The 23,968-nt window shown below is 39.7% G+C and overlaps 1 protein-coding gene across 5 annotated transcripts in view; it reads right to left on the reverse strand.

Moving 5' to 3' along the window:
* Positions 1–23,968, reverse strand: part of LOC129171388 (uncharacterized) — a 148,644-nt gene that overhangs the window by 12,313 nt on the left and 112,363 nt on the right. Inside the window, exons 3-6 of one of the 5 annotated variants that reach the window (XM_054759989.1) lie at positions 20,331–20,587; positions 10,690–10,773; positions 4,637–4,879; positions 192–382 (exon numbers count right to left, since the gene is read on the reverse strand). The gene's annotated coding sequence lies outside the window, so the exon portion shown is untranslated. Of the gene's footprint in view, positions 1–191; positions 386–2,267; positions 2,376–4,636; positions 4,880–10,689; positions 10,774–20,330; positions 20,588–23,968 lie in introns of those variants that run through there. The other 4 variants (XM_054759992.1, XM_054759991.1, XM_054759994.1 and 1 more) reach the window with 4 other exon arrangements.

The raw sequence follows: 23,968 nt of genomic DNA on the forward strand, positions 1-23,968 counted from the left end.
TTAAAAATAAAAATAAAAATAAAAATAAAAATAAAAATAAAAATAAAAATAAAAATAAAAATAAAAATAAAAATAAAAATAAAAATAAAAATAAAAATAAAAATCCACCCATTTTCAATGGTGTTGAGAGTCACAATAAAGCTGGATTCAAAAATAAAAATAAAATTCATTGATTCATTCATTTTCTATACCTTGGCTCATCATCATTGGGGTCGTGGGGGTACGCTGGAGCCTATCACAGCCGACTTCTCCCTGACACGCACAGGGAGAACATGCAAACTCCACAGAGAGATGCCCAAACGGAGATAAAAACCCAGATCTTCCAGATCTCCTGACTGTGTGGCCAACATGCGAACCACTAGGCCTTGCGGCCATAAAACAACTAAAAATAAAAAAGAAATAGAAAGAAAGTTAAGAAACACTTAAAAACATACAAATAAAAAAGTTAAATAAATCCATCAATTTTCAATGGTGTTCAGAGTCAAATGGATTCTAAAACTAAAACTAAAAACAAAAACACTTTTTTAATGCTGCTGCTTATTCTCATCGGGGTTACAGAAGAGCTGGAGCATATACTGTAGTAAATATGAAAAAACCCAATCTTGGGTCCTTAACCACAACAGAAATTCAAAATAAAGAAGAAGTAATGTACATTTTTATTTCACGGTGTTGTTTTTGCTGCAACATACAGCTTTAGTTAGCCAAATATAGTTCTTTCTGCACAGCATGGCTGCCATGTTTGTGTTGTTATTACTGTACTATGACGAGTGGGGTTTACACATCATTTTTCATACAAATTCCTACTAAACTGTCTCGAAAACACATGGCATCATGGCAAAAACAGAAGTCTCAGTAGTCAACATATGAGGCTGGGCCAATATTGCATAGAACAGCTGTCACATGAGTTAAACCCTGATTAAAATGCATGGCCAAGAAGAAGCCCTGGCTTTTAAAAAGGAATAAAAACGCCACATAAACCGAGGTAGAGTCATTAAAGGTGGATTAGATCACATAAACTGTCTAAACTGACTAAATCCGTCAGCCTTTGGCCTCCAGTCACCACTTGTGAGTGTTCTGCAGGACCAAAGTGTCCAATAAAGAACCAGATTGAACCCCCAGAATAAACATCCTGAAGAGTTTGATATCTGCGACACGTCCCTTTAGGCTCTGTGAAGAAGCTGCGGACTGCTCCTAATTGTTTTCTTCACTTCTCAATTCACAGACAATATTTAATTTGTGTGTGTGTGTGTGTGTGTGTGTGTGTGTGCCAATGGCCTGCAAGTATAGAACACAGCAGGCCAGCTTTCCTCCACTCAGAACCTGGCACATCATCTTGGACTGATCCATCCAGCTAGAACTCCCAGGATGCTTTGGCACCGGCACAGATGGCAGACCTCGGAATACTTGTGAGGTGAGAGCGAGCGCGAGAAAGCGCACACATCATGTCAAGGGAAAGAGCACACACACACACACACACCACACACACACATTGAATTGTTGCAGTAATAATATTTACGCCCATTCCTCTGCCAGAAATGCCCTTCCAACCGCACACATGGATAATTTACAGTCATGGAGAAAATGATTAGACCACCCCTGTTTCTTCAGTTTCTTGTTCATTTTAATGCCTGATACAACTACAGGTACCTTTGTTTGGACAAACATAACAATGACAACAAAAATAGCTCATAAGAGTTACATTTTTTGGCAGTACAGTGCTATAGCTATTCATGTAATAACTTAAGTGATTTTGGTTATCATGAAGAAAACCATGGATGTTGCTCGATATCAGCTCTTAAATTCAACTCTTATGAGCTAGATTTGTTATCATCATGATATTTGTCCAAACAAATGTACCTTTAGTTGTACCAGGCATTAAAATGAGTTAATAAACTGAAGAAACAAGGGTGGTCTAATCACTATTCCCATGACTGTATATCATGGAAAGATGTATCACGACAACATTAAATGAATTTCCGCAATATAGGATTCAATGTTAATACATGGAATATTTTCGTAGATAGAGCATAGAAATCTGTTTACTTTCTAAATAGGGTTTTTAACATTATTACAACCCTGCAGACATGAAATAACATCCCTAGTCACCGTTACACCCCTGTTATTCATTGTTTACACCACATTGCGACTCTTACGTTGCAGGGACTCGAGATGGCTGCTAGCTAGCAAGCGAGCGAGCTAACAAGCTTGCGAGCTAACCAGTTAGCATCAGATTTATTTCTTCTAAATTTAAGAAGCCAAAAACGTACCACTTCTGCACGGGATGGGAGGAAAACGTTTTTTCGCTCTGTCATGTCGGACGTGCCATGGCTTCAATGACTTCATGGAGTGTTAAGGTAACGTAATGTAAGGCAATGTCTCAATGTTTTGTGTCATTACTGCCACAAAGTGACCAAAATTGTACATATCGCTTGTATTTCAATATGTCTTGATTAATGATAAACCATAGTCTACCACAAAACAGCCATAATTTATCAATTCATTAATTTTCTGAAAAACCTAACATCGCCAGGGACTGTATTTTTCCAGATATTTCTATCAAATTGTAACATAAGGGGCGTTTGACTTTACATTTGCGTGATTTTTCTCTGCGTTGTTGCAAAATTTCTAACTTGAGTTATTTTTAAAAAAAATATATTGTATTAATTATACACCCTTTTAATTCTACTAATTAGAATTTCAACTATAATGCATTTCCCAACTGTGGAAGATTTTAGATAATTTTTTGGCCGGATACGTGGAGTAATGATGACACATATTTATTATTACGCAAGTTTCGTGATGTATGGTCCATTAGGGTTAGTCATAATATTAGAAACATGTCAGTACAGTTCTCTCGCCGTCCTCGGTCACTCTGTTCCCTCTCTACTTTCAAACACTCGTAATCATTAACGAGTCTATTTTTTTTTTAGCTCGCTTTGCATCTTTGTCCATGTGTTCTCGTTAAACGTCTCAATATGCTGCACAGCTGCCAAACGCTCTCATGGTCCTCACAGGAAGTGTTAATGTCTTTTAAAAGCAACCTACTGGAACCCATCCAAAGTGTTCGTGTTCTGGTGAGTGACGAGTGAAATCCTTTACTGTACGTTCCCTTAAAGTTATCTTCCCGTACAGGCTGCAAAATGCACGTTTTGATTGGAAAGACCCATTCCGCAAGTCCCTGATGACAAATGGATGCGCTAACACTTGTGTACGATGTTTCACTTGAAGATGTTTAGATTATTTTTCCTCATCGTTCTTCTATATCGTCACGGTATAAATCAAACGTTAGCAACGTTGACTGGTTTGCTACTAAAAAAAAAAAGTCAATTAATCTAAACACACATGTCACGTTTGCATCGAAAGATTGAAGTGGTGATGTTGGAAATGTCGTATTGTGAAATTGGGCTTACTTATGGTTGAAGTAATAATGCTGTAATGTCGGGAACATTGTTACTTTTTAATGTATGTTATTTCATTTCTTAATGTTTGATGCATGAATTGTAGTCAATACAATATAATACATAAAAATGCAAAAGTACTTAGCAAAAAAACTAAAATGTTTTTGAGCTGGATTTTACTTTAAAAACAATTTTTTTTTGCATATAATACATAAAAATTCTAAAGTACTTAACAAAAATGGCTTGTTGACACATAAGTTGTATTAATTTCAGGTAAAAACATGCCATTATAAATAAAATATAATACATTAAAAGTACTCAAAAGTACTTTTTTTTTTTTTTTTTCCAATTTTTTTCGTTTGCATGATGATATTTTGGCCTTGTTTTTTCCTTAGTGTTTGATGCATGAATGGTATCCATCTTGGGAAAAAAGAAACATATTAAATAAAATATAATACACAAAAACTCACAAGTACTTAACAAAAAGAAGCACATCTATTTTTTGTTAACAAAGGTTTTCAATATTTCAAAAGTTTTGGTTTGCAAAATATGACATTTTTACTGTATTTTAGTTTTCGTAGTGTTTCATACATGACTTATATAATCACATGAAAAAATATACCATGTTAAATTAAATATAACACTTAAAAACTCAAAAATAGAAATACATTTTTAAAAACTAGGATTTTTTTCTTTTCATGATAAGATATTATATTTTTAAAATTTTTACTGTATTTTTTTCTTAGCGGGATGCGTGAATCTATTAATCACAAGGATTACGAAATAACATGAAAGAAAATATAATGTGTAAAATGCAGCTATATATTTTTTTGAAATAAATATTATATGCCAACATTTTTGAAACAGCAATGAAAAAGTTATAAGCTCTTTTTCCTCTCAGCTCCATCTGCTGGATGGGGTGGGGCACTGCAGAACGACTTAGCTAGCAGCTCCTTATGCAGTTCAATAACATCATATTAGAAACAGCTCTAAGTCTACTGCGGTACAGTGCAAACTGCACGTCCAAGAATAAATATATTGTTAAATGAATACCTTTCTGGTAGTGCCAATCAAAGCTGTATTATCATCAGAGGGAATTGAACTGTACCAAGATGCTCTCCAGTCTTGGAATAATAAATAATCCACATAAAGTTCATGTGACGTAAATGTCTCCATACATTTTAATTAAGACGTACTACTAGGATGACTTTAATACACTCAGACAGGCGTGGTCCTACCTGGGGCCTGCGGTGGGGGGAGTGGGGGGGGACGTCTATAATCGCGAATGACGCTCTGTGTGTGCTTGGCAGGTCCAGTCTATGAGGTCACGTCTCCACAGGTGAGCTCCGTGGGGGCTTCGCTCTTTTGTTTTTGGACTCCAATTGGTCTTCCTCGAAACCCCCGCCAGGATATGGACTGTTCCAGATGTGAAGAAAAACAACCCAGTGTGATGACCTGGGTCTACCGGAACTCTGATTAAGCTATGGATGAATACATGACAAGTATTATTAGCTTGCACAGGATGATGAAGCACGTTTTAGCCAAAATAGTCGTATGTCTAAAATATGATATACTTTACTCATTCTCTATTGTATTGACTAAATTGCACAGCATTATCCAAGTTAATGTAGTTAATTGTTTTCACCTTTTATTATCAAGTGATTAACTTATTTTTGCACTTTAAGAATGCTAAAAATTGAGATGCCTCAGTGTTTGATTGTTCTTTATGTTGAAGCGTTTAGCTTATTGTTACACTTGTATGAAAAATTGCAGGTACAGTAAATAAATGTTGTAAGATGGCCACAGTTTGACCTTGGAATGGATTATTTCTATTTCCATTATTTCTTATGGGATGGTTGAACAGACTCTGTTGGACTTTAAGGGGAAAAAAAAACGACCCGATCTCGGATAAGCGGTAGAAGATGGATGGATGTGTGTGCTGAGTATAGTATACACCAGGAGAAAGATGCCCATTAAATGTTTTTAATATTGTAACGTCATTTTTGATGAGCTGGGGACAGCAATCCACTTCTGGATCCTGAGCCACCTGTTGAGAATCGCTGTCACATGGTATGATATTTATACTGTTATGTTTCATAGGGAAACAGAGTAGGCTATGAATATGCTGTATTATTATTATTGCTACCGTAATTTCAGGTGTGTAAGCCGCGACTTTAAAAAAACAACAACAATTTTGATGTTTTCCCATAATGCATTTTGTCCCAGCAAAGCATTTCTTTGGCTATCCCACAGAAATAACGCAATAATGTCAGCCTCCCTCTGGACGCCTCTGGCTCCCTCTGGTGGACATAGGCAGCATTGCAGCGCCTTGGCAAGCATAACCAATGAAATGCTTTTGTGGGACGAAATGCATTATGGCAAAACGTTAAAATAGTTGTTTTTTTTAATTTTAAACTCATTTTGGTACTTGTATATTTCTTAGCTACCTTTTGAGTGTTAAGTTGTTGTGAGATGATTTTAGCGTTCTTTGTAAGATGACACCGTGAGTCAGACTGTTATATTGAGTAATGACTTCCTGCGGGTTGACAAGCTCATCATAACTTTTCTCATACCACAATATGCCATTTTATGACATGGACATGACATGGACATGTGCGGCTTACAGTGCGTCTTATACACCGGAAATTACGGTATATGTGATGCAAGCAGCTGCAGATGAAAGTTCATCATGAAGTAAGTTTCAAGTGTGTCCACTCTACAGTCAACACATTTTCATTTCATGAACTCTGCAACGACAACAACATCAGACGATACTGCGTCCATGTTTGCGACACTTGGGGGAGATTACACATGAGCCCCTCTTGAGCCAGCCTCATGCCGCCGCCCTCGCCCCAGCACGGACCTCACGCTCGACTTAAAACGTCTCAGCTTGTCGGGAGCGCTGAATTAAACATTTGCATGCATGACATCCTCAATCTGTGCCCCCCCGAACCTTCCAAGAGTGTGCAATTAGTCGCATGGAGCTCTTCTCCGCACACACACTCACACACACACACACGGCCAAAGCTGGGATTAGTGTGTGTGGACAAAGTAGCCCGCATGGCGGAAAGAGAATTATGGCGGTGGCAGTCAAATTGTGAGTTGTCTTCCTGGTTGATTTGTGACAATGAAAGCACATCTCGTTTCACGGAGAAGCACTTGAATGAAAAAGAAGAACGTGGACGCAGTGCGACCCTGTGAAGATCTGTCACCCCGCTGCTAAGCCATATGGGCGAGGAAGAAGACTTGGACGTTTGGCAGCAAGCGCCGTCCCGGTCCCTCTGCTGGTTTCTCATTATCGAGGAATAAATAGAACAAGACAACAAAACAGTGGCCCTGTTGTGTCGCCGTCATCATGACTCCTCCATGAGGCAGATGGTACGAAGAGGCCAAGTTGGAAGAGTTTGAGGGCTGCGGCGCTAACAAAAACATGCGCTACTGCAAGGAGAGATGCTGTTTTGAACCCCAGTATCTGCCTTACTTCCTGCGGTGTTGCCTATATGCAAGCTATGTGACGCAGCAGACCACTGCCAAGGCCTCATTTGCACACCTTCATTCAACTCCTGGACATCTGAATTTTGTCAATAAAATTCATGCTTTTGCCAGTGAGAAATTGGGGAATAGAACGATAAAATAAACACATCGATTCCCTTCCCTTCTACAGCTGCAATTTTACATTAGGGGCTGGTGGGTTAGTGCCCCACCACGTCCATTGAAAAAAGCTTCTTACTGTCACATATTTTTAGTTTTACCATTAAAAAATATGCTGATATGTATATATTATTTATTAAAATAAAATATAGTAAAAATGTTTAGTAAAAACATTACATCTTTCAATTTTTTCAAATTTTATATAGTTATTTTTATATTGCTTTATTTGCTTTTTAACACTAATTTATTTAATCATAAAAATTTACTTTTGTGTATTTTTTTATATGTCATACAGAGTTGAGTTGAGACATTATTGCACATACATATAACAAACATACAAATGAAATATAGTTCAAATAATTGAGTCTTTCATTATGTTGTTTTTTTTACAGTGACGGTGATGTCGTCAATATGATTATAGTTTTTACAATTGTGTGCATTACAGTTATTGTCATTCTGATCACTATCATAGTTAATAATTTCATCACTACTATTACTACTAATAGGTATGACTGTTTCAATGCACTATTATCATTGTTGTTGATATTATTTTGTCCTTTCCGTCATGGTCTCTATAGCCATCACAGACATTTGCTGATGCAGTCCTGTTTGTTTCTGTTGTTTTGTTATTGTTGTCGCAATTGTTGTTGTTGCCGTTGTCCTTGTCTCTGTCTTTATGGTCCCCTTCTTGTCCCCGCACTCCCCCCTCCGTTTTCTTTTCTCTTCTTCTCTATCCCCTCCTGCTCCGGTCCGGTTACCAAGTAAACAGCACAGCTCATGACTGTTCTATGGCAGTTATTTTTGATTGAGCTTTGGGGCAGATACAGTGTTGCCCTATGAATTCCACCTAGCAACAAAAAATGGAATCGGTTCATATTATGTTGCTTTTTTCTCGCTAGTTCATATTTTCTTAGACTTGTGAAGTTGTGATAATGACTCACGCGGACTGTTTGTTGTCTGTGTGGTGTCTGCAGCCGCCCACGTCGCGAGCAAGGAACAAGAAGATGCCAGGTCCCCTCCAAAGGTGACAAAGGAGGGGGGATGCGGTGAGGGTTGGCTCAAACAGAGAGGCAGGCTGTAAATATATATAAATATAGCACAGCGGCTCACAAGCTTCCCTTTCCATTAAATAGCCGTGCGCTTCCAAGCTCCTGGCTTTATTGCGCCGCTGCTTCGGGAGCGCGAGCCCAGGAGACTCTTCACCATTATTAGCAGCTCGCAGTACATAATCCCACAGCAGGTTCTCGTCCATCTTCACAGCGGGGCCAAGATATGTTGAAGGGAGGTGGGGTGGGGGGGCTGGGGGGGGGGGATCTCAGGCAAGAGAGTCCAGAAGAGATGGCAGCGATGCATTATATACCCTCAATGACAGACGCCAGATGGTGACACAGTCTCCGCTGAGGGCCAGACACCATGCCAGTGCCCTCCTCTGGCATTCCTTTTGTAAGTGGGAGGGGGGGTGTGTGTGAAGATACCTCCCCAAAGTCTCGGCCTCGTTCCACTTCGGATGCTCTCAGGTGCTTCCAGAGATGCTGAGTGAGCTTTGAGCGAGCCAGGGAGACAACTTTCCCATCCTCCATCCTGATAAACATACACGTCCCTTTGATTCATCATGCATTAGGTGAAGACGAGACCCAGTCCAAGCACAGTAGACCGCTGACTCATTGTTATTCACGCACACAATGCAATGATGCAGGGCTAAACAACATACAGTACCTCCACTAAGGATGAACATTCCTCATTTGGTTCAGCACGCACTTCTTGCATACAGTACGACTGAATTTGGTCCTGAAGATTCATCCATTATTACTCGTGACAAAAATAGTAAGCGACAAAAATCCACACACTTCAGTTTATTAACATATTTATTTATTCAGGTTATGATGTTAAGTATTTACTTTATGTATTCATTTACTTATTTATATTCAAACATTTTCAATTCCTAAATTATACTGCAGTATACTAATCCCAGATGGTTTCATAGTTCGCTATATAATTATAATAATTACTTGGGGTGTCACGAGACACCCAACTCGCGAGACGAGACGATGCACGAGATTGGGTCCAGGAGAACAAGACTAGATGAGATTTTAACATTAACTTGGAGAAAAGTACAGTGAACAAACATAACTGGACAAACAGACTTTTAAATTGAACCGAGTAAAAAAACAATGCACGTGCGCTTTGAAATGTTTATTGTCCAAGGCTGTTCAGCTGTCCTCTGATATTTGTAATAAAAAACAACATTATACATCTATTTAAAGACAAACCTTTGTGTTTTTATTACTTATTACTATCAAGATTTTAGCTTTCCCTAATTACATAATGTAATTTAAGTAAACGAGTAATTATAATGTATTATATTATGTATTACATTGCTTCATTGGCGCCACTTTTATGGAGTCTGTTACTCTATGTCACTATGTTCTTGCCAACCCTCCCTGTCCTTTCTCTGCTAGATGATGCAGCGACCCAAGACAGTATATGATGGGTTCCTATTTGGTCTATGCTGCATGCAGAAAACAAACAAACATCCTTATCAGAGGTTATCAACTTTTATGTAGACATATCACTCAGCAAATTAGGTCTAAATGGGTTTTTCATAGCGTGGCGTTACAGTGGAGATACACGTCTCAAGGTGTTGACCTCCTCACTAATGGCCTCTCTCTGTGTTCCTAAGAGGAGTGACCCTTGGGTGCTGAGAGGATGTGCAGAGAAGACACGCGGTGTTGCTACAGTCCAGGCCTGCATGCTAATTTCCTCACCATGCATTGACTGCAACAATAATCAGGCAAGACATGGTGCATGTACGAGTTCCCTAATTGCTCATGATGGTGCATCATCAGCATCAACGTGTAGAGAACAAAATAAAAGGGAAATGAGGGAATTGAGGCAATGCGATGCACGGTGATCAAGATGTATTAAAGTAGCTGTCTGGCCGGTGTCTCAAGTTGACATCAATCTGTGCGGAGGAGGGTATGGTGTCAGGTGTTGGTGTTGTTGCAGCGCGTAGACAGACAGCTATGTAAATAATAGACACAGTGGGAGCTCATCAAAAGTGAGGCCAAAAGAGCTCAATCACTCCCTGATGGCTTGTTGCTGGTAGGTCATGAATCTCAGCAACCGTGATGGAGGAAAACAAAAGCAAGCATGGCTTCTCTTGAATATGGGCAGTTTTAGTAGAGTACTTACAGTACTACAGGGCTTATTTTTTTATTTTTGGTATTTCCACTTTATTCCATTTTATTTTTTGTGTTATTATTGTTTTTTTTAATTATTATTTCCACTTGGTGCTAAGTTTAAAAAAAAATATTATTATTATTTACACAAATAACTTTATTTACTCATTTATTTTTTGCATTGTAATAATGTTTTTGCAATTTTTTTGAAAACTAATTAATATTTTTAATTTGTAATTGTTTTTTTCAGGCGACTACAGTTGGGACATAATGGTGCCACGTGAATTCTGCCTAGCTACAAGTGACTATGCAAACTTGTAAGGTGGCCAAAGATAAAACCAGTCCCTTAAAAATCAGATCAGGCATGCTTATTCTATATTTAATACAGAGTATTAATTTATGGCAAAATATGATCATCTCTGCATATTTAGTTTTGCTATTTTTGAGAGTAATTTACTTACTGTATGTCTGTTAAACGTGTTGTTTCTGCCGATTCTCTTTGTCCTTTCTCTGCAGTGTGGGGCAGCAGCATACTCTGCCCCAAGCTGTTAAAGAAACAACAGATGAAGCTGTATGTCATTCTTTAAAAATTGGGTACAAAATATGGGGCCCAGTGAATTCCGCCTAGCAACAAATGACCACAAACACCAGTCCATTTAAATTCAGGTTTGCATATTTTATGTTTTATGTTTAATACAGAGTAGTGAATCCTTATCTTGCTATTTTTTGAGAATAATTTAGTGCGTCCATCAAGCTTTGTTACTGCCAACTCTCCCTGTCCTTTCTCTGGTGTTTGGGGCAGTGTAGCCCTCTGTGATGTTTTCATTGAATTGGTTTTGCATGCTGCTCATCAACACAAAAAGACGCGACTACATGATCCTATTATGATCCAATTCCAATGTCTCACCTAAATGACAGCGTGTTCTTCAAAGAGATGAACCATCTCGATTGCTGCCGTCCCATAATTAGACGCTGCTCATGACAGGCTCAGCTGTTAGCATCCTGTGTCAAAAGATGACGATAGCATCTTGGTACCCTTCAGAGAAATGTCTCATTATCATCGTCAGCGAGGGTCCTGTTGTTATCGTTCAGATGAGCATCGAGAGGAACGAGTCTCAGAGCAACAACAACGACACCGCAACACAAATGTGTTGCTATTTCCCACGCCGTGTGATTAGAGGCCGCTGGCTGATGGCACAAAATAAAGCGTGTCAAACCATCAAGCCTTCTCTTTGCCTTGCTTGAATGCTTGTTTGCTCGTCTTCTTTCACTTTGTCACTTAGAAAAAAAAAAGCTGTACTCTTTTCCACATGGGGGCTTGACACATCAAAAGTTCCAATCCACCGATTTCTTAGCTGAACAGGCAGTTTTCATATGTTAACGGTCATACAAGTGTAAAAAGAAGTTAACCCTGTAACGCTATTTCGATCCATTCTCCTCTTCAGTTATGCTAAGGTACAGAGCATCCGCGACAATCGTTTCGCGGGCAGCCCAGGCTCTCACGTTGTTTAAAAGACGGACTATCCACTGGTTGCTAGTCTTGCGATACCCGGTGCATGTCCCTACAATGGATTCATGTGTTCATCTGTTGATTTATGTCTGATTCTTACTGATCCAGGAGGCTGCTACGGATGCAGCCGCACATCTCCGGATATCCAGTTGCATCGGTTTATCGTTCACAACCCTCCTACATACCTGAAACTATACAGGTTTAAAAAAACAATAGTCACATTTGTATGGAAATAAATAAACACAAAGCCAAATAATGACCGTCATTAAATCATGAATTAATTAATCAAAATGTGAAATAATTTATGAAATTTGCCATTATTTCTTCTGTGAATTGTTACTTTTAAATGATTAGATTTAAGCTATTTATTATTTATTTCAGAACCAGTATATTTATTTCAGGACCGATGTATGTATCACACAACGCTTTATTATTTATTTATATGCATATTTATTTCTTATTTTTAGTATTTAATGGCCATTCATTTTGTGATGTTGCAGCTCATTTAAATGAAACATGATTATTTCGGGATTTGATTTCCATGATTTCTTATGGGGAAACTGAGAATTGGGCTAAATGGAAGTTTAAGCAGCCTTTAGAGAGTCCACTTCTACTAATTATTGCACATTTTTGTACAAAATCCAACTAAATTCTCATGAGAACAGGCTTTGCTTCTTTTTGTCCTCGCTCCTTATGCTCATACCTCACCCCTCCTCACCCTCCTCGCATCCCTCCTGCACTCTGAAGCGGCCCCTCTCCTGGACGCTGTGACATTTGCAATTAAGATGAAGTAAGGTTGGAGGGCGGAGGTTCGAACCCCTATCCAAGCGCTAACCTTTCAGCCCCCGGCTCCCCTCCCCATCCCTGGCATCCTCAGTGCACTCATGGGATGGGGAATGGGAGAGAATATCAAGATAAGGCTTCGACGACGGCGGCCATCTTTTCTGAATAAGGCAGCCAAACGAGCGCCGGTAAGAGCAGCAAAAAAGGTTAATGAATGCTCAGCGAACGCCACATTGTGTATTCAGCCTCCACGCCGCTTTGGCCCCCGCTGACGATCTACTGTACGTTTGGGCGTGACTCTCCAGGTGGTATTAATATTTCATAACGCCCCCCTCTTCCTCCCATGTGGCTGCAGCTAAAAACTCTTTAGTGGCATTTAAATAGTGATGCCAATCAGGTGCATCCCATGAATTATTATTACTTTTTAGTCGACTACAACTGGGACATTGATGTGTTAACTGATTTGGTGTCCGTCGACTTTCTCTGATTGTTCTTGCCGACTCTCCTGATCCTTTCTCAGCTGTGTATTAAAAATGCCTTTCGTCATTTTTAAAAATTGGGCACACATGATAGTGCCCCATGAATTCCGCCTACCGACGAACGACCGCACCAGCGACCGATGCAAAAGCCAGAGTAGAGATTGATAGCTTTAAACTTAATTGTTGGATCCATTTTGCTATTTTTGCCAATATTTTTTAGGGCTGTTTCTGCCGACCCTCCCTGTGTTTTGTCTGCTGGACAGGAAACTGCATATTAGGGCCGACTGTCACTCTTAAAGTGGGGTGCACTTGGTGCCGAGGGAATTTCACCGACAGTAGCATCAGGTGACCATGCACACTTCAGGCGTGCCCAATGATAAAAGAGTTATGCATGTCTTACACTGAATACAGATGATAGTTCTTACCATCGGATCCTATTTATTTGACCGTTTTTGGGTATGATGTCTTTCGTGTGGGTCTGTGTGTGTTCACTGCCGACTCTCCCTGTCCTTTCTCTGTTGTGTTGCCAAGGAAACAGCATCTTAAGACCAACTGGCGTGTGCCGTGTTGAGAAATTGGATGGTTCCTCCGTGTACTCTGCCGAGCAACAAGTGGCCAAGCACACATGTGCTGTGAAAAAATGTCAAACCAGTCTATTTAAATTCAGTTATGCATATTTTATATTCAATACAGAGTACTGATTCACAGCGAAATTGATACAACTGACCACATGACCCTGGTAATAGCAGTCCACTTAAACGGAGATATTTTACATTTAATACAGAGTAGTAATCTATAGCAAAATAATCTGTGGCTGCAGCTGTAAAGCACTTGGTGACAGTAGTGGCAGGTGCGTTGACACGGCCCAGCGGGTGCTTTTTTTTTTTTTTTTTTTTTAAAAGTGTGTTTGCTGAGATTACCTGGCGTGTCAAAGTGAGATGCGTCTAACGATCACCTTGTCACAGAAGCAGCTGCGAGGTGACATGGATGGCCAATTAAAGGAGGAAGCGGAAGAAAATGATCCATGCCACCGCGAGGGTCTGTGCCAGAGCATCAATAGCTCCGTCACACTTGGACACGGGCCTTTAATTCCTCCTTTATTGCTCCATATACAGAGGGAGGCATGCAAAACTCACTTCATAAATCATGTAATAAAAAATGTCAGGGGGGTAATTGTGGGGTTTTGCAAAGCCTTTCGAAAGGGAGACAGGTTTTATTGGAGGGTTAACAACACTGGCCGACCCCTCAGTCACCCTCAGTGTGAGGTCACATTACCGACTGTGGTCTAATTCAAAGGACACAACCATTGGAAGCGCCTCCCAAATTAGCATCAATCTTTATTAAACGGGACTTTCTTGCCTTTGGGAGAGTTTCTGTGCGTGTCTTAGCATTAGCATTATTTTAGCATTAGTAACGGTTGGTATTTTTAGCAGGAATTTTAAAGGTTTTCTGGACACATAAAGCTTAATAAATGTGTAAAACATGTGTTTAATACACATTTTATGCCAAATTTAAATAACCCTTTAAATGCGCTATTACTGCATAAATTATTAAATTAATAATTTTAGGAATTGTTATATTGATATTCATTGTTTATTTCAGGACAGATATATTTATATCAGGACCGTTTTTTGTTTATTTCGTGATGTTGCAGCACACTGAAATCAATAATAATAATAAAATTGTTAAATATATTTATAATCATAAATATAACATATTAAGAATAAAGCTGAAATACCAAAGTTATAATATTTTATTTAAAAAAAACATTCCAAAAGATAAATAAAAAGCAAAAAATACGATCATATCATCATCATTTTACAGGAAAATCCTTGGCAGAAAAGTTACCTAAAAAATCCAGATAGATTACAGAAAAAACAGAACACCCCCCAAAAAAGAATCCCTGGCCAATGGAAACATAACCTCTTTGGAGGAGGAAATAAAAAAAAAAAATTCTCCTAATTAGGCAAGCATTCCTCCACATGTGCGTTACTACCTGCTCACTTTTCCCACAGCTCGCTCTCTCTCTCTCTCTCTCTCGCTCTAGTCCAGTGAATATCAATTGGCCAATAATTTCCCAGCACATCCTCCACTTGCGGCGCTTTTGTCACATCTCTTAGCGATTAAATGGGTCGATTTCTCTTCTCCGTGGGTGATTAATCCCACGGGGTTAGAGAGATTACAGAGACAGAAAGGGGGTGGGGGGCGTTGTTAATGGATTCACACAGAGAGCCTTCCATTCATGGGGCTAATGAGATTGGATTAGAGCAGATGAAGAGGAAAACACACACACGGGGGGACAAAAAAAAGGAGGATTTGAGGATGAGGAGTGACCCCTCTGTCTGCTTCCTTTACGACACCACACACTGGGATCACAACTCAGAGATTGTAGTCTTACAGGGAGGTCTCACACTGTGCACTGCAAGGCGCCATGCTGCTGAACCTGTGTAGTGACTTATGGGTGTAACAGTACATGTATTTGTAGTCAGAGTCGGCGTACCCGCATGGTACACGTTAAGTGAAGGACAGGAAGTGTAAATGCCTCGCAATGCAGTCATGTGTCTACTCAGCAAACAAATACAGTGGCAAGCGATAGTGCCAAGGAGAAACCGGAGCTAAAAATCTTGGACGCTTGTTTTTTTGAGGTGAAATACATAAACGGACTAAGACAAGTGGATAAGACGAGGGCAGTGTGCCGCCATTGTTAAGGAGAGATGGGAAACGAGGCGATAAACTGCAACGACTGATCCTGCAATGCAGCCAATAAGGAACTTCACTAAAAATCCAATAATTCCCACTCTTCAAACTCTTACTGTTGTACTCTGCATCATTGCACTTTCCTAAAAACAAACCTTGTAAAATATTAGATATGATTTAATATTTATTTGATAACTGTATTTGTTGGTAAATACTGTCTAATAACTAACTAACCAAATAGGAAACAACTAATTATCTAAAAAAAAAAAGAGTAACAATTAGACTAACCAACTAAGAAAAAATAACTAAACTAGAGAAGCACTCGGAAAGTGCAGACCTCCTCCAAGCGCCATAGTCCCCCCCCCATATTGTGATGCACACCAAAATTATAATCCTACATTTTTTTGGATCAGTCTTTCATACTTTGTAGAACCTGTTGGAATCTTGTCCTGTATTTTTTTTTCCCAAGTGCTCTGACCATTTTTGGTGGAGTTATATGCACAAATGCCGCAAAATGGTCCTATCTCGCAATGTTAAAGAATCCTTTAAAAAATTCCTGGATCCGGACGGTAATCCGGATCACCCCCAAAATTTAATCAGGTCTTCTATATCCCGTGTCCGACAATTTCTGAAAATTTCATCCAAATCCATTCAGAACTTTTCAAGTTATTGTGAACAAAAACAAACAAACAAACAGATAAACGCCGGCAAAAACACAACCTCCGCTCTGCGCTGGCACTTTGCGCTGCACATGGCGGACGTAATAACTAAACAACCAACTAAAAAAGTCATTAACTAAAACAAAATAACAAATATAGTATCTACCTAACCAGCTAAAAAAACAACTACAACCAAATGACAAATAAAATAAATATAAAAAAACCCCCAAAACAAATAAAGAATAAAAATTAAACCAATAAATGAATAAAATAACAAAATGACAAATAAAATAAATATTAAAATAAATAGAAAAAACACAACAAATTAATAAAATAAGAAAATTACAAATACAATAAATTAAAAAGAAATAACGAGTAAATAATACAAATAAAGCAATTAAATAACAACCCAATAGCTTCATAACAACTAACTAACAAGTAACTCATTTTCTAACAATACGAGCAAAAACAAAATAATGAACTAGCCAACTAACAACTAAAACTAACTAATTAACACAAACTAAATAATGAATTCACAAACTAACTAAATTAACTAAGTACTGTATGATGTGCATTTTTGTACATGACATTGTGTCTACACGGTCACCACCTACTGGCCTGGCATGCAAATTACAGCCTTGGCACTTGTACGTACAGGTATGTGCTCCTCTACACAAACAGGGATGGTTGTTTTTCTGGACTCATAAGCTTTAAAAAAAAAAAAAAAAAAAAAAAAAAACACCCTAAAAAAGTACCCTAAATGTCTGCAGAAAGTAGCTACTTGACCACGCTCACCCTCCCAGTGTTTGTAGTATTCTGACCACATTTCACACACACACACACACACACACACACACACACACACACGGTCAGATGGAAGCGATGAACATATTCCAGTCGGCAATAAGCCATGAAATCTAGTTACACTACACACACACACACACACACACACACACACACACACACACACACGCACGCATTGTCTCTAATAGACACAAGAACCATCACGGCACTGATTTATTTAGCGGTTGCCGTGCGTGTCTTACATGCCGTGATATGGGAAGTGACAGGCCATGAGTGGGGGCGGCGGGGGTGAAACGAGGATGCAAACATGGCCTCAAGGTGCTGCGTGCGCAAACAAGTCGCACAATGACCTCAACCCAGCCTGTCTGCTCCAGTGTGCCACAATATGTACACCTCCGCACAACAGCATGTGCTGAAGCCTCTTTGAACGGACGGCAATGCTGTTAGTGGACACCCTAGATCAGGGGTGCCAAAACCCAGAACCTACTGTAGGTTGTGGGCGGAACTTGACATTACCCTCCCCCCCGCCCGCCCGCCCCAACTTTATATCTTTCTTATTATTTATCCAGAAAATTCCAACACTTGTATATTCCTGCATATTGAAAGCATTAAAACCTTCTTGTCCTTTTAACCAACATAACTGGTGAACAAAGCGCACTCATATGCATCACAAGTGCACACACGCAGATGCTCGTTTGAAGTTGCCAACATGACAGGACATGCCCCAATAATCCAGGCTGAAAAAATAGTAGTTAGTATGGTCAGATTTTGGGTAAAATACTGTATATACACATTATATATATGTAAAAATTGCAGCACTTTAGTGCATTTTTGCAAAGCAATTCAAACATGAAGCATTCGCTACCCTGAGGTTGTACTGGAAGTCCAGTCCAAGGTAACTTCAGTGTCACACATTAGCACGACGAGGACTAATTATGGAGCAAGCACATGGGATCCTTGTGTAGTCAGTCAGTGCACAAACACACACTAGCATAGCGGGACACTTTTTGCAGCGGACGCTGACGTCTCCAGGTAGCGAGACGTGAGTTTTCCCTCAGCGGAGAAGCCATTAGTCAGAATGCTGGTGATTTATGGGATGTCTCCTTGCTGAATTTAAATGAACTGCCATGCTGCTCTCAAGGCAGGGTGGGGGGGGAGGGGGTAGGGAGGTTAGCGCCGGTCTTTGGGGCCGCTCCCCTTTGCTCGCCGGGTCTCACCGTGGTTGGGGAACATTAAACATTCTTTAGCTTTCAGTGGCATCGAAGCTGAGAAGATGCTCGTGTGGAGGAAAAAGAAAGCGGGGCGAGGTCAAGGTCAGCTGTTTTGACACACAAGCACACACATAATGCACGCCGCAGAGAAAAGAGAACACAAAACTAACAGCATTTCAGTGTAAATGCTATATTTCCCATAATTGTTTCCTTGCATTAATAATAAATGTGTGCCCAAACACACGGAAACAAAGAGACAAATCACGGGCTCTCATTATTCCCAGATTTTCCGCTCCACGATTAATGACTCTCATATTAATGATGTTGTGCAGGCTAGCCTCGCCCTCCCTTAAGACGCTTTGATATCTAATGAGTCCGCGGACGTCCTGCCACGACACAAGCTAGCTTACATCATAAATGTTTACCCGATGCGAAGGTTGGTGGTGATTTAGCATGAGGGCCAAGTGAGGCAGTGGCCAAACACATCCAACAGATGGCGCATGGGTTCCAAAAGCGGACTTTGTCTGTTCCAGGGTCAACCAGTTACCATCATAACGTAGAGGTAGCTTTTAAAGTAGCAGTTTGACATTCTGAACACTCTTAACTTGAATGATGAAGGCTATAACACTGCAGATGCGGTTCCTGTGTCTCTTTTTAATGAGTAAAAAGACGTAAACCACTACCCCCTCTCAAAAAGCCATCGTTTTTCTTCCTTTTTTCCGTGCTGCGCTCGATATAAGCAATACTTTTAAACACAATCTGATGTGTTATCACACCTGTAACAGAGGCGGGGCGCCAACTGTACTTAAGGGTGCTGGCAACAAAGGCGCTAACTTGTTTAGACTGCTTCTTGCTTTGGAATCAGGGTCGCAAAAAAAGCAATGAAAAGCTTCTATGGCTTATGTTGACATCATGTGTGACAGTGTTTCAAACCTCAAGATTGTGTGATATTATTTTACCGTAATCCCATGTTAACGTGTTTATCGCTTTATTTACAAGCAGAGACCACATGCAATGAACATTCACACAGGAGCTGCTGTCGGCCACAACTCACGCCAGTCACTTGCACTCTCCACACTGCCAACACAGTCAACTCAAGCTAGCTGAGGTTACGAGTGTAAAGGTGACTATGGGGTCTTACGTCATGTCTAGAGGGCTTTCATCATCAATCATGTAAAAAAATATATTTAGAAAGTCGTAAACAGGTTTTCTGTGCTCTAAGTACAAAAATAAGGAATCCTACTTTGTGTGAAATGCACTTATCACGTTCGTGTCTATTTGTATTTTAGTTCATTCAGCCATTTTGAGGCTTGAAAATACGTACAATTCTGCTTCAATATGCATTTTTTAAAAAAACTAATAGGCCGTACTCAAACACAAAACAGCATGATTCCTTAATGAATATATTTTTGAAAAAACACGATAGGCTCCACACTGGAAAGGTACTCACCACTCCACCTTGACGTGGTGTACGTGCTGCATCGGCTAGCTCGCTAAACTTTTGTATCATAAAGTTTTACTACTAATCACGTTTGCCTTTCTACCTACGGTATTTTTTTTCATATAAAAATTTGACTAAACTTGTGGAATTGTGATTTAAGATGGTGTGGCATGACGCTGTCGATATTTCCCAACATTTGCTTTTGTAGATGAGAAGCTATTTTTTTACAAAACAAACACCTCTTTTATCTACCTTGAAGCGACTCCCCCCATCTTGGCAAAGAGCTGTGACCTTTTAAAAAACGTTGTTGCCACTTAGCTTGAAGAGGGGCGGCCATTACTACCTTATGACTCTGCGATGTTGATATTAATATGCTAGGCCACGCATTTATCACTCTTTGCCTAATTTCCCCTCAACGGCTCCAAGTGGGAACACTTATAGTGGGAACAAATATACAAGACATTAAGGACAATAACGCTTCAGCGTGTCCAGGCAACCACTTTTCAGCGTCCCCTTACCTCTTTATTGAAGTTGTAGAAGTAAAAGAGCCCACGAGCTTCAACGCGTCACTCTTCATCTCCACTATAAAGAAGATGTCAGCGCCACAGAGTGTTGCAGCAGCAAAGTATTCCTTTGTGTTTTATGTGCTGCTGCTGCTGCTACTGCAACCGTAACCATCCTCCTCCCCACGCTGGGAGCGACACCGGGCCATGTCTTTGCCAGACTCCAGCTGAGGTTCTGACAGGATCCTGCATGAAGGCAACCCAGCCTGGACCTCTCCGGGGTCATGCAAAAAAAAAAGAAGAGAAAAATAATTGTTACTTCACAATGTCATTTAGCATCGTGGGGAAAAATAGGACGACAACAAAAGAAGCAAGGTCTTTAATTGCCATGGCAACAAAAAGCGACAATAGCGTAGCTAAACCTCTGATTATAATAATCACTATGATACTACTACTACTACTACTACTACTACTAATAGTAATAATAATGGTAATGGCTTGGTTTATTTTGAACATTTACACATTTACACAATTCAACATGTGCGAAAAGGAGTAGCAAGAAGCAAAGCTTATTTCCTGCCAGCCCCTTCTCCGTGTCACAGCAGTTACTGATAGTTTGTTCACTTTCTGTGTTCACTGCGTACAATTCAAAAATGATAATTTTCAACAATTATCTAAATATTTGAGGGTCCAGCACCATCTCAACACTAATTATGGATATTTTTCTACGGGTCACCGCACTTTATTAGCTACGTTTGGCTTTTTACCGTTAATGTTTGGAACTATTCTGGAGCATTTTTTGAACCCAATTTAAAAAAAATGTATGAAATACTAATGACCTAAATGTAATAATTAAAAATAATAATAAAATAAAATAAAAACAGCAACAATAACAACAATACAAATAATAATGACTAAAAATACAGTATTTTGTCTTATTTTTGTCAATACAGTGTCTGAAAATTTAGGAAATTGAGGCTCAATAACTTTTAAACTTGACACCTAGATATTCTGTGGATTTTTATTTTGTAGTGTTTAAAAACAATACTACTACTACTACTAATAATAAATCAAGATACAGCCTTTTGTCTTATGTTTATTTTTGTCAATACGTGTCCAACATTTAGAAAACTTTGGTTCATGAACTTGAAGCTGCTAATTTATGACAGAAAATTCAAAGGAATTCATTAAAATAAAACACAACAATAAAAACATTACAATAGTTGGAATAAACAAAGTAAGTAAAGTTATGATAATGACAAATCAATACGGTATACTGAAGCTAAATCGTTTATCGATTTTATCTAATTATTGTTAATACATTTTCTACTGTCTTTTTTGAATATTTCTAACATGTGAAAGACTTGATGTACGTACCAAACCAAAACATATTAAAACACTTCCAACAAAGAAACATTAAAGATTGGGCCTGAGACCCATAAAACCAACAACAAATAAGTGAATTAAAGCAGTAAAAGTAGGCTACAGTGAACGTAAAAAGAGAATTCATACATACATTACACCACTAATTGTGTTGTGCCGCACAAACAATAACTGCTGCAAACAGTGTGTTGCATACGACTACTGTAGAAACATGACCTTTCCTCACGGCGGGGCGGGAAAATGGGCACTAAGGAAGAGGGACGTGGAGCGTTTAGTGAGGAGATGAGTTTTGGGCTCCGGCTGTGACCGACGCCGCAGTCCTGGCCGAGGTAGAAAGGTCACGCCGTTATTTGGCGAGGGAGAAGAAAAATCAAGAGAGCGAGAAGCCGCTGCTGCAGGCGAGGCAGATGGCGGCAACGCTCGCATTTACTGCGATACCTGGATCAGCGACTTCCCACTCGCTCAAAGGGTTAAAGAGCGTCTCCCCAGTGGGCTTTTTGCCGCTGGGTTGAGGAGAAACGACGGAGGTCACGGGTGATGGCATCCTGAGCAACGATCACGCTCAAACAGTCTTTACACTACGTTTGTTCGTACACGTGCTCATGAATAACACAACACTGTAATGACACAATACAACATGCATCTGAACCCTATTAGACCGCTTCTTGGGTCATCATGTGCATCACTTTTTTGGTACTGTGCCCCTAAAAAGTGGCACTGTATGGGTTACCAATTTGGACTACACAGCCTTGGGGTATATTCTCTATAGTGTGTTTCATGTCCTTCACTGTTCCTGCATCCCACCTGGATATTCTGTGGATTATTGTGCCAGTCAGCAAAAATCACCAAGGCGGAACGAGCGCTAAGCAAATGCATATCCATTTTCCCAGCAGTATGGCACTTGGCAAAAGTCTTGGGTCACCATTAGCTTTGTTTTCATGACTTTTTGCACACAGCTAACCTGTATGTAAAAAATACCAAAAATTCAGATTAAATTTTTGTAAAGAGGGTGGTGCAGGGGCCAAGGAAGCATTTTGGTGAGGATCTGGATAATGATGCAAATACAGGAATACATCGGACTTACTGTGGCATCAATGTAAGCATCCACAGTTGGGCCTTGGCGGAGGTTACACAAGCCTTCTAGTTATGGAGTGTCTCCCAAAAGTGAGTACACACCAAACACTTCAAGGGACTAAACTATAGAAAGTAAACTTGGCTATACAGTACAGTCCATCCCTCGCCACTTCGCGGTTTGCATTGTGTGGCTTCACTCTATCACGGCTTTTCAAATATATATTAATTTAAAAATCATGCTATTTTCTGGTTGAATTGAAGCAAACGTTTCATATTTTATGCCTAAATTAAGCATTTTCAAGCATAAAAAAGGCAAAATTCAATAAAATACATATACAGTATAAGGCATTCAGAAGACGCATTCAAAGATAGTAAAAGTACTCTACACTGGTCACTAGGTGTCAGTAATGTACCGTAATGTTCTGTGCAACAAATAACAGGAACAACAGGCTTTTATTTTAGGTTTGAATGACCTCACAACAGGCACAATAATCCCTAATAAAACCACTGGCTACTGCTGCTGCAGTAACCCACGCCAAGCTAAAACTCAACTCTGAATACCAGGCGTCACTTCCTGGCCTCCTACCCCTCAGCTCCCCTAGGAAACACATTTATAGCAACACACACAAGTACAAGTCTTTATGTTCTAAATGGATTATTTACTCTTATTATGTCTACTATATTGGGTAATAGGAGTGTAAGGGTGACTATGGGGTGTTATTTCATGTCCAGAAGGATCTAATGTTAAAACGCGTATTTAGGAGGTCGTAAAACTGTTGCTCAAACTACAAAAATATTCCTTTTATAAATATGGAATCCGACTTTGCAGAAATTCACCTAACCTAACCTAATTCACCTAGATGAGCATATTTTTCTCTTGTTGGCCGGGAATCAGCAACTGCAACCAGTTCTGCCTGATGCTTGCCTCTTTAGGCACACCCGAACAACCATTTCCTGGGCGTCATACGTGCTAACACGTTGAACAGAGCGAAGCAGAACGGGGGGAGGGCAGGCCTACATCGTTTGCCTGGGCATGCTCATACTGTATAAGGAAGTCTGGATTGCATAGACATCAGTGGAACTCTGCGTTAAATAGGTCCCCTTTAACCACGATAAACGAGGCATTACTGTACTTTAGAGTAGTTGATGCAGAGCTTGTATAGCAGTATAGATTCACTAAATGACTGAAAACACAG

The sequence above is a fragment of the Dunckerocampus dactyliophorus genome, chromosome 18, assembly GCF_027744805.1.
Source record: "Dunckerocampus dactyliophorus isolate RoL2022-P2 chromosome 18, RoL_Ddac_1.1, whole genome shotgun sequence".
NCBI lineage: Eukaryota > Metazoa > Chordata > Actinopteri > Syngnathiformes > Syngnathidae > Dunckerocampus > Dunckerocampus dactyliophorus.